An 11,683-nucleotide genomic window follows, 5' to 3' on the forward strand; every position below is an offset into this window, starting at 1 on the left:
GAGGAAGGGGCGGCGGGCGCTTTCGGTGCGTTTGTCGTTAATCACCTGACACGGCCCTTACAGATAAAAAGGGGAGGAGAACGGAGCCGGTTCTCGTCGTTAACGACCTCGGTGTAAAACCGGCCCCGGCCAGCGACACGCTTGCTTCCGGCAGAGCTGGGGACGCGTCCCGCCGGCTCCCCACAGCCCCCTCAACGGCCAACCGGTATTGGGCCCCACGTAGGGCTGGAAGAGTCTGAGAAGATAGCGCAAAACACTGGATGAGGAGCTTGTAAACGATCCGTTATTGTCCTGCAATTAAAAGCGAGGAGAGACTCCCTCTTCACCTCCTTCCTTCGTGGAAGCTGACTATTTCAGGAGCCGTTCGACAAACGTTGTTTTCCTCCAGAAGCAGCCCTCTTTAGAACGTTTTTAAGGTAGAATTATCTCAGAGTTTTAGATTTGTGAATACTCGCACCCTAAATGTGTTCTTTGTTCTCAGGGGTATGTGTTGGTGAAGCATTAAAAGGTGGACTGTTGAATATACTCGAGGAACACGCACACGTGTGTACATGTATGTTCAAGGCCAGCCTGGATGTGGCTTTGAGCAACGCAGGGTAGTGGATGGGGTCCCATCTCACAGCAGGGGGTTGGAACTGGATGGTTGTTAAGGTCCCTTCCAACCCAAACCATTCTATGATTCTATTATATATATCTATATATAAACACACACATATATTTTTACAAGTCCTAAAGTTCAACAGAGGATGAAAACCAGGCCAGAATAAAAATTCTAGGAGAAACCAAATTTCCATGGTTTTTATGTTTCACATGGTTTTACTATATTTATGGTATTTTTTTTAGCTCCAACGTTAATACTGGCTTGGGTGGTTCTTCCCCACACCCCCTGCTTCCTGACACTCTATGCTCTTAAATCCTTCCCCAGCCTTCCATAAGTTACTAATGGATACCGATGCCTTGACTACGGTGTGTGGTTTCTCCAGATACTCGTAAAGCTCTCAGACATTCTCTGGCATTCAAGTTTATTAAAAGGGTTTGAGCAGTGGGAGCCATCTGACTCCAGGAACGATGGAGGGGGCTGGCATGAAGCAGCTGATCCTGCTTCTGCCAGACTGATTCAGATGATGCTCTCTGGAGACCAGAAGAAACAGGCTGAAGCAGAGCGTAGCTGGGAAGATTTGTCTGCTTCAGTTGTAGCTCCTGACACGGTGCCAGCGTGCTGAGAGCCACAGGAAGGCACTGGGGGACAGGGTCAGCTCCGTGGGGAGCTGAGCAGCATGGTGGTTGTGAGACAGTTGGGGATGCTCTCCTCCTGCTGCAAAGAGGAGAGGGCTGCAGCTGCAGCACACGTTTGTTGCCGTTGCTAAGGTGGAACGTAGCACACCCACGCTAGCCTAAAAGCAAAACCGCACACGGGCGATTTCATACAGTGAGGAGTCTTGCATTAGAGAGTGTTGCTTTGCATCAGGTGCTGTCTCTCGATACGACTGAATCGGGTTGCACGAATCCCAGAAAGATAACGCTGTGCATACAGCTTCCCTGATTTTTTCTAGAGATAGCTGTGCCATCCAGCTAGGCGTGCATTTGCACTGCTTTGTCTTGTAACGCTTCCTCTTCTGCTGCTGAGAAAGGCCTGCACTGCCTTTGCTTGCTGATGTTTTCAGGAAGCAGGATCGTGCAGCACGAGGCAGTTCTGGTGCTTCTAATGCCTGCTGAGAGAAAGCTTAGGCAGTTCTGCTTTCCTTTCTGAGCCAGGTATGCAAAGCACATCCTGCTGTAATAAAAGACCTGCATGCTTTTAACCGTTTCTTCTAACACCACTGGGACCATTTTCCTCTCTTTTTCCCATCAGTACTGCATGTCCCTCTAGAGCTGTGACCCATCTCCGACTTGCATACTGGGTCTAGGTGCTCCAAAAGCAATAGATCATGCATTTCAACAACTGTGTATGAGTCCCTCATTTATGCTTTCCAAGGCACACATTTAGTCTTTAAATTAGACAAGTGTTTTATTACCACTACTAGGCACTGATCTGTTATTTTATACTGATTTACTGTTCTTCAGTGTGCCATTGATCACTGTCAGGGGTCAGCAAGTGAAGCTGCAGCAGGCATTAATCACATACACAAGCCCATGTACAGGAGGCAGTGATGGCTGCTACTGGCAGGAAAATGCTTGAAAGTGACATATAAGCCTTCCTGCCTAAAGCAGAGGGTGTCTGTGGCTGTGATTTGTCAAACTGACTGTGAGGGCTGTCTCCCTCAGCAAGAAATGCAGTTGCCAGATCTCCATCTGTGTTCCTGGACTCCCCTGACGTATGTATCCTAGCGCTCACAGAACCCATCCAGACCCAGAAGTCACAGCACAGCAGCAACATGATGGGTAATACCTTGTTCTCCCTCAAGCACCAAAAAGCATTCACAAAGGAGCCTGTTATCCCTCTCCTTTTTCACCTGGAAACTGAGGCATGCTGAGGTTAAACGAACTGACTAAGGTTGCATAGTTAGCCAGTGGCAGAGCTGAGAATAGACTCCATACCCCAGGCCTATGATCCCTCAATCCCATCTTGGGGGCACAGGCAGGCTACCAAAACTATACATTACAGATGCATAAAATATGACATTTTTAGAACAGCTTAAACCCTAAACTTACTATAATTATATTTAAAAAAAAAAAAAGAGCAACAATATTTTCTTCTTATGTGAGATCCTGCCTGCGCAAGAGTAAAAATGGGATTCAAGTGACAAGTATAAATATTAATGGTCTTCTAAGTACAAGCACACTAAAAAAGCTCCCAAAGACCAAAGCCTGATTTAACTTTGAGTAATAGTTGCTGGAGACCTAGTCAAAACCAAAGCAGTGCTGGGAAAAAGTGCTAACTTTTCACATTGCTTGATAGGGCTAAAATGCACTCATTTTTCCTCCATTTCAAAACTAATTGTTTTAGGAAATAGCACATCTTTCATGCTCTCCCCTCTCCTTCCTCACTCTCCTGTTGTCTCTCTGAGTGCATATTTTTGCATTTCCATTTTTGTTTTGCATTCTCTATTCATCTTATAAAGCTTATCCCGTTAGTGACTCAGTGGCCTCTGGAAACCCAGCCTGGGAAACGTTCTCCTGCCACGAGGGCTCCTGAATTCACTGAGATTTGCAGTTGAGGTCACTGAACACCCACTGCAGGCCACTGCCCAAGACACCTTAGGTTACCAATGCTATCTAGGTCTTGGCTGTTACTTGCAGCTGCCCTCCAGTGAGACGCCTGGAGAACTGGATCTGACTGTCTTGAACAATAGACTACACTGAAAGAAATCACACCTTACGGTATTTAGGTGGTGACAATGGTGATCTGCTTTCACCGTGGCCATTTTTCCCCTTCCAAGGAAGCTCTGAGATGGTGAAACTGTATGTATCATTCTAGGGAATGGTTCAGTTTAGCAAAAGCTGTAATTGTCTACTCAGTTCTCAAGGACAGTTCAAGAAACCTCTCACCGCAGTCAAGATGCACTCAGAGAGAGGGTCAATTCTGAAATATTTAAGAGAGGCTCATAGTTTTAAAGCTGTTTCAAGACATTACTTCCTAGGCAGGGCAAGTCAGAATCCCTTTTGATGTCAGACAGAATTAGGCTCTACCTATCTTCCGATATCTTGGCTCAGTTGCCTAAATGCATTTGCAAACCTGGCCTCAAAAAGCTTTTATTAGTGTGTTGGCAGATCTCTGAGCACAGGGAACACGCTGTCCTCCGCGTTACAAGTATTTGTTAGCAACACACCTATTATGTTCAGTTACAGCATGGAGCCTAACCATGCCTTGCGCTGAGCCAATCCATCCTCCCTGGAGGCACCTACCATCCCAGCAGCCATCCTGCAAGTACAGCCCAGGGTGAAAGGGTACCACTGCCTGCATCAACAGAATCTTTTCCCTCCATCAAAGCTGGCAGAACAAAGGTCTGTGCCCACTCCCCCTCTGCACAGTGGAAGCTGCAGCCACAGTAGTGCCACCTATGAAACAGTACCCACTGGTGAGAGGTGGTGCATCTTGTGAGCCGTTTGGAGGGACACCCATGCCGACTGAGCCTCTAGTGCCTGCAGCCTGGCTGCCTGCCTTCGGCCAGGATGTGCTGAGGATCAGCTGAGGCCTCACAGATTGCCTTGACACATTTCTCAGTGTGGTCTTGCACTCTGTCCTCTCCCTCCTCCTCCCTAGCCCCAACCCTGCCTGCTGCAGTCTTTCACAAAATCCATAGAAATACAATTATCATGGAGATGGCTGCCTCTAGCAATTTTGTTCTTTGCAGATAATTACAATTGGCTGTGGCGGTTAAAACCTTACCGGTGTAGACAGATGACAGACAACGCAATCACATAAGCTTCCCTCTGAGCAAATAAAGCTAAAACCCATTTATCATCCTAGTTGGGAACAAAGAGCCTTCCTCTGAAGAGCCAGGCTGTGAAAACACACAGAAAAGCCTGTTACGCTCACGGATTAAATCTGTGGTAGGTAACCAAGCACAAGAAGTCAATTTGCAGCAGGATGGTGCTGTAGTAATTATAATACCACTTCTTTCATCTCAGGAATAGCTAGTGAGGGACATTATCACCACATTCAGAGGCAGTGACTGAGGTCCTAAGAGGTTCATGAAGTGGCTGGAAGCCACGTGGGCATAAAGAGCTCCAGCACCACAGACACAGAAATAGCGTCTGTAATGGGTAGTGGCATTGGGATCCAAAGCTGGACATGGAACACTCATTTCCAGAGGAAGTCATTCATTGCCCTCTCCCAGAGAGCAGAAGGGTTTTGATTCCCACGTGTGTCTCTGAGGCACAAAGCCTGCTGGAGCCATCTTTCATGTGACAGCTCCCAGGAGGAGCCTATGCCTCCACTCCACTTCCCAGCAGTGCCTAGGCAAGGACGGTGCAGCCCTAGTCCTCCCTCCATCCTGGTTTAGCAGGTCTCATTCTCCAGCAGGGCAGGACAATCTAGCCACCCTGCCCACAGCCCAAATACTTATTCTTGACAAATGGTTTTAACATTTTAACATTCTAGTCTATACATCTGCCCTTTCTTTGGGGTGAATGGCTTTGTGGTGGCACACAGGCTGGGGTGGTTGGGGACGAGAGGGAGAGGGCTTCTCTTGGTACTAATTTAAAACACTTGGACAATTCATAACCGTTCCTGAGATGTTTATGAGAAAATGAAAGCTGGTTGAGAACAGTTGTCCCACAGAAGTCACTGACTGCCCAGTACACCCGAACACGATAGCCTCGAATTCCATGAGAGATGCTTGGATCTCATGGTATTTGCACAGGCACAAAGAGAAATACTTGCGCTTGTTGTATGGGAGAGGGCTGAGAAGGGGACAGAGAGGGGTGAGAATGGGAGAGAGAAGTACAGAGGAATACCAGAAACAGAACTGCACAGAACATTTTCTGTACGTCTGGTTTCCATGATTACCAACGTTCCCTAATGGACATACTTCGCATGCAGCCACATTAACATCACAACTATTCCACTTGGCATGGTGCGTGCATTTCACTGGCAAACTCTTCTGTCTTTGGATGTAATCTGTGGACAGTTTCTACTATTGTTTTAAATAGTCTCCTTGGCTCCCAGCAGCTTTGCCTGGATAGATTCCCCCTTCTAGCTAAAAACAGAAATTAGACTGATCTCTTTTGGCAGCTGTGAAATGGTTGCATATTGTGTATGTTTCCTTGACGAGCTTGCATGAAATGGAATTCAATTCTCCTTTGATGGATACACCACTTTTAGCACAATGTCTCCACAAGATTAGCAAGTGTTCCATTTTTTGGAGAGTTTTGATGTGCATGTAATGTCATGTATGCCATTCCTGTACAGCATTATGAATAGCACATAAAGTTGTTTGAACAGGGAGACAGAACTGATGGAGGAATGTTTCCTCAGTGACTGTGCAATATGATTTGTGATGGTGTGTAGTTTGCTAATCATGAAGATTGTCAATCAATGACAATTCCATGAGATTCAGGTTTTAATTCGGACCACTTCCCAGAGCCAAATTCAGGTGCTGTAGCATATATGAAACAGGCTGTGCTGGGTCTGCCCTAAAAGCAATTTAGCCCCATGTCCTGTAATGGCACTGCCCAGACTTCATGCCTGGGGAAGATGTTTTTGGTAGCTCTTACTTTCTTACTGTGGTAGTTCTCACTTTCTTGCTTCCTCAGCCTCCAGGCTTTTATAGCTCAGAATCCCCTAGCTCCTGGTTTCTGCAAATATTAGAGCCCTCAATGGAGAGAGAGGAGGTGCAACTTCCCCTGAAGACAACAGATATTACAGTGAAAAGCACCGTGGGTGACTGTGATTGCTCTGTCTTCTTGTGTGGTTATGTGCGTGAGCCTCAGTCTAGCCTGTGTTTCAGGGTAATGCTATTACTAAGAATAAAATCAATGAATGACAAAGGAGATGTTCCGAGGCAACAGGGAAAAGGTCAAAATTAGTGTAAAAGGATAATAATATTGTATGAGATCTTTATTATTAGAATATTATGAGAGAAAGTGGCTGGCATTCTGCCATTCTCTTGCCCAGAATTTAATTAGCCATGAAGGTCTTAATGTTCTATTCAATAGAGTCTGGAGAGGGGTGGGGGGCAAGGCATCTGTTCTTCCTTGAAATTAAAAGCTTCTGTGAGGTGGAGGTGGGATCAGTTACTTGTTTTTCTGACAGGACTTCTCAAGATCAAATTCAAACGCAAGAAACACCAAGTACTGGAAGCATTAGCAGAGTGGTATGGCTTTAGTTGTTTTGTACCGTTGGCCTGCCTGCGTGGTGAAACTCTTCAGTACTAATGGGCCACTAATGGGGAATCACAGACTCTGGCCCTGTGGGATGTAGCCAGACCACAAGCTGAAGCTGGTTTAGCTGTGGATTGCCAGCAGAAAACTCCCCCATGCCTTCCTTTCCTCTGTTTCCTATTCTGTGTCTTCTCAGGGGGTTGCAGAGCCAACTGCATGGAGTGGGTGGGTAGAGAGGGGGCTCCTACAGGATTAGTTTCCAGCCTGGTCTGTGAGAGCTGTTCCAGCTCATCACACTGCTCTACATTGGCAACTCACGTGGGGGAGTGGTAAAAGGGTGCAGATAAGGAAACAAAACACGCAACAGAACCTACCCACAGCAGCTTCTTGTTCAATCAGATTAAGACAGGAGTCAGCTCCCAGGGTTGTATGGTTGTTTCTTCCTGCTGTGGGTACAGCAGAGTGCTGCATCTCCAGACAAGCCTTCATCCCAATGCCTACCTGTACACTCAAGTGGTTGTTAAAGCCGGGGCTGACGAAGCTTTCAGAGCCAGTATGCATAGCCCATGGGGCATTGCCATCTCCAGCTTGGTGGATCTCCATGGAGCCAGGAGTCTTCCCAGGCAGACTGGCCCAGGCCCAGGGCATGGAGACATATGGTTGGTCTGTGGATCTGGGGCAGGATGCCAGGGATGCAGGCAGCACTCCAGCTGAACCCTAGCTTGAGCCCTGCAACTGCCTTGTTTCAAGCAGAGCATTTTGGCCTCATCATGTGGGCATTCTTCCACCTGCATTTGGTTACACAGGAGTTATTTCCAAGCAGCTCATTGTCACAAGTCTTCAGTTTCGAGCAGGGACAAAAAAGAAACAAGAAGTTACCTTCCAAGTTATTTGAGGCAGCTTTAGGTTATGGCTTTCCTCAAGGAGCTGGTCTCCTATAGATGTTCTTCCAACTAAATTTCGTTTAACTGCCTTTAAAGCTGCCGGATGTGATAATGGTGGGTTCTGCTCTGTGACAGCAAAGTTGAACATGCAAACAGGAGAAAAAAGGAAGTGTTCAACGGGAACTCCACTGGAGTTACCACCGGTGAACTGAAAAACCTGTGAAATGGCTTTAGTTGTGCTTGAAATTTCCCAATGGCTTGCAAAATTATACTGGACATACAATATTCGAGAATGAAGCCCTGCTCATCTGCCAAGGAACAGCTATAAATGCAGTTCATCCCCAAAGAGGGAGGGAGCAAACCCAAGAGGGAAAACAAGAGTGCCCTGGGAAGGGTTACTGCAAAAACTTTGTTACCCTTTCTCCTCAATGATAACTGTATCCACTTGTAGCTGTCACAAGTAGGGTCTTGCTTATACTCTTGCAACAGTTTGCACTGTGCTTAACTGTTTCTTTGTGGCTGCAGCAGATAATGTAATAGCTCCCTACATAACAGCTGGAACAGCTCCAGCTATTCAGAGAGCAGAACTGGAAGAGCTGCTAACAAAGGAGGTCTATGCAAAACCCAGCATTATTCCAGCGGATTCAGCTCCCTGGGCTCTGCCTTCCTCCTCCTCCCCCTCTTCCTCTTCGCTTTCCGTTTACAACTTCCTTTGCCTGTATCTGTTCCTGAGGTTGCCCGGCCTGCGTCCTCACCTGACCTTCTGACTGCCCCCTGGTTCTTCTCCTCTCCTTTTGCCCTTTGATTTCTTCCTGTGGCTTTTGAACACCAAGGACAGTCTGGTAAACATAAGGGTGGTTTATTTGTTTGGGGTGTTTGTGTGCATGTGTATGCTGGCAGGTAAGCACTATGGTTTATGCTAGTTTATGTCAAGGCTGTAGTGAACTCTGATTTCATACCGGTCTGTTCTTCCCACCCTCAAGATCTCTTCTTCCTTTATTCCTATCGACTCTGCTTTTCTCTTCCTGTTTGCTCTCACAGGAAATATATCTGTTCCAGTGCTTTTGCTTCCCTGCTGGCTTCCTCTGCAATCGTAGCTACCTTCAGCCCCTTTACATCACAGAAACAGCCTCATCCAAGTTCCCCTGACTTTTCCCATCTTGCAGCCTTCCTGTTTCTTTTCTGGGATTGTTTCTCTGCATGGGCATGTCCAATTGTTTCCTTATGTTCACCAGCTTTTGTTCTCCAAGTCTGGTCTCCATGGGAGTGATCACAGCTACCATGTCCTTAACCCTGCCTTTCTTCACTCTGCATACTGGTACTGCTGCAGATGCCGGCAGCTCCCAGTTCTGCTTTCAGCTCTCTCCAAGGCAAGGGCACTAGGTATGTGGGCTGGCCACTGACAGCAATGCCCTGGCTGTCCTGGTAAGCACAACGTGAAACAGCCCCTCAAAATAGCAATTGTCGGTTGAAAACTATGACTCATTTTGACACTTTTTGGCTGTTTTAACTACATAAACCATTTGTAGTGACTCAGTGTGAAAACTTGCCTGCACAGCTTGCAAAAGGCGAGGTCAGTGTTAGAATTAGCACTGCACACTTCTTCTAGGGAGGTGGTCCTGAATGAAAGGGGACCCTGAGCCCTGGCAGCTGTCTTCCCACGCAGGGTGAAAAGCACCAAGGAGTGACTTCTAGTACTAACCTGATCAGCCACCAGAAACAGATGCCTTTTGTTTTCAAATGGCCAGTAAGATCAGATCAGCACTGGCACCATTGTCTGTGTTTTCACCCAGTGGAAGGCTGTGGCCTGGTGTAAACAATTATGGCACTGAGTAAAGCATAATCGATCACAGAAGAGCCACAAAGGATACATTTGCCAAAGCATGGTTTAAAGATCAGGATCTGTGTAATGGAGCTAGCACACTTAAGACAGTGAAAAGGAGGCATCAGCATTCTGTGGGGTGAAATATAAAATGGAGAGTCATAAAAAGACTTTCACAGTCCTTTATGGTTGTTGCATTTTCTGCATCACAGCAAAGCTCTATCTTCCGCTTGCCAGAAGGTCCCTCACTCTGATAAACTGGTATTTGTATTCTCAGTAACTAAAAACTAAATGCCTTGCTTCTTCCCAGATGCAGACTAGTTTACTGTTGTGCAGTGAGAGAGCTTCCTGTATGATGTGGGTCCTGGTCATTGCTATAGTCTCAAAGCTTTAGGTTGGGGTCACTCTGCTAAAATCAGGAATGGCAAAGGTGGGTGTTCACCCCACAATATGTGGCCACAGGATAAACAGCTGGGTCCTACAGGCAATATTGTAACCTTCTAAAGGCTACATCCTGTGGCAGTATCTTCTCTCATTTCTCCTTTTCTGCCACCCCTGAACAGAACATCCTTTCTTTTGCTGTTGTGTTTTACAAATGAAAGGTTCCCTCCTCCTAGCCAAACCTTATGCTGATAAAGGTCAAGTTAAGCTGCTCTGAAACCTGGGTATCAGCACAGCTCTTCAAGATGCAGATAAGAACGAAGTTCCTTTGCAGAAGTAGGTGATTGAAATATAAGGAGTTTGGAAAACTGCAACACAAAGACATTTCTCCTCTAGACAAAAAGATAAGCAGATCCATCCAGAGTTCTGAGGCTTTAGGCATAAAGGTTACAGTGTATGAAGAGTGGTGAAGATCCACAAAAACCCAAGCGAAGTAGCAAAACTAATCAATCCTGACTCACAAGAACATTGAGCCTGACCCTCAAAACAAACCCAAGAGATCAAGTCCACCAAGAGAAGACCTGAATCTGTGAGCAGTTTGTGTATTTTCTGACCTTTGTTTGATTCATTCTGGGCACAGATGTTACCACCTGGTTTCATCACCAGTTTTTCCTCCCCCAGATTAGAGCAATCAGTGAGATCAGCTACTTTTAGCAGAAGGGTGACAAGCACCATGGTGTTTGGCTGCCTTCTGTATGTAACTGTAATAGTGAATTCAGTCTTCTCGGCCTTCTACAGTCTCCTACAGTGCTTTCTTAAACACCCTGTAGAGAAACTATGGTTTGTATGACAAGTCAGGTGGGGCCAGCTTCCTGCTTCTGATCTCCCACACTAATTGATGTCAGCAGGCCTCCCTCCCAGCAGCGGCTGCTTACACATGGCACTCTACAGAGACACAGCAGGGAGCTTCCACCCAGGTTAGCAGCAGCTCAGACAGACTGACTGCATCAGTTATATTCAGATCGTGTTGTCAAGCTTTCAAGTGTTTGGAAGGAAACATCATCACACAGGAGTATGCTGTGTACCAGAGAGGGAAGAAGATTAACAAAAAGCAGCGAAGGGAATACAACCAAGAGAAGGCATGTTTTCCATATTTAGGCAAAGATAATATAGAAGAGATCTGTTTAAAGGAAGCTGTTTGATTCTATCTATTTGAATTGTCTATCAATCCTCTTCACAAGTGAACAAAAATCTGACTTTCAATTGTTTAATCTTCTCTACACAGTTACCTGCAATTCTGTTTTTCAGTAGAGGTCTCACATATCCAAACCCAGTATTAAGTACATTCTTACTCAAACAGAAATGTTAAAGCACTGTGCTTACATTTAAAGTACCTACAACAAAAAACCTCTCTAAACCTGATGCACCTGAGCACACCTTTCTACCCCAGGAACAAAGTCTTCTCAGAACAAATTGCTTTTCTTCCTTATTGACAGTATGATACAGCTGAAACTGATGAAAATCTTTGAGCATGTTTTACTTGAGCATATAATATGGGCACTCTATAGAAGGCTGTAATGAAATGGCTGCTAGACAGATTAGTACAAAATCAATGAGTGACACAAGATCACTGAGTTTTCACTGGTTTTACTGTTGTTTGACAGTTTGACAAACGCTAGTTTGTCAAAATAGCAAAATAGCAATTGTCAAACGCTATAGCAATATAGCAATAGCAATTGACAAACACTAGTTTGTCAAACCCTGCAGAAATCCCTCCTGCCATCGTACTATGAACTTGTGCACTTCCCGTAACAAAGGAAGCAGCGATCGA

The sequence above is a fragment of the Neopsephotus bourkii genome, unplaced genomic scaffold (assembly GCF_033783945.1).
Source record: "Neopsephotus bourkii isolate Nb327-2 ecotype Australia unplaced genomic scaffold, CSIRO-AGI_Nbou_v1 NB_532, whole genome shotgun sequence".
In the NCBI taxonomy this organism is placed as follows: domain Eukaryota; kingdom Metazoa; phylum Chordata; class Aves; order Psittaciformes; family Psittacidae; genus Neopsephotus; species Neopsephotus bourkii.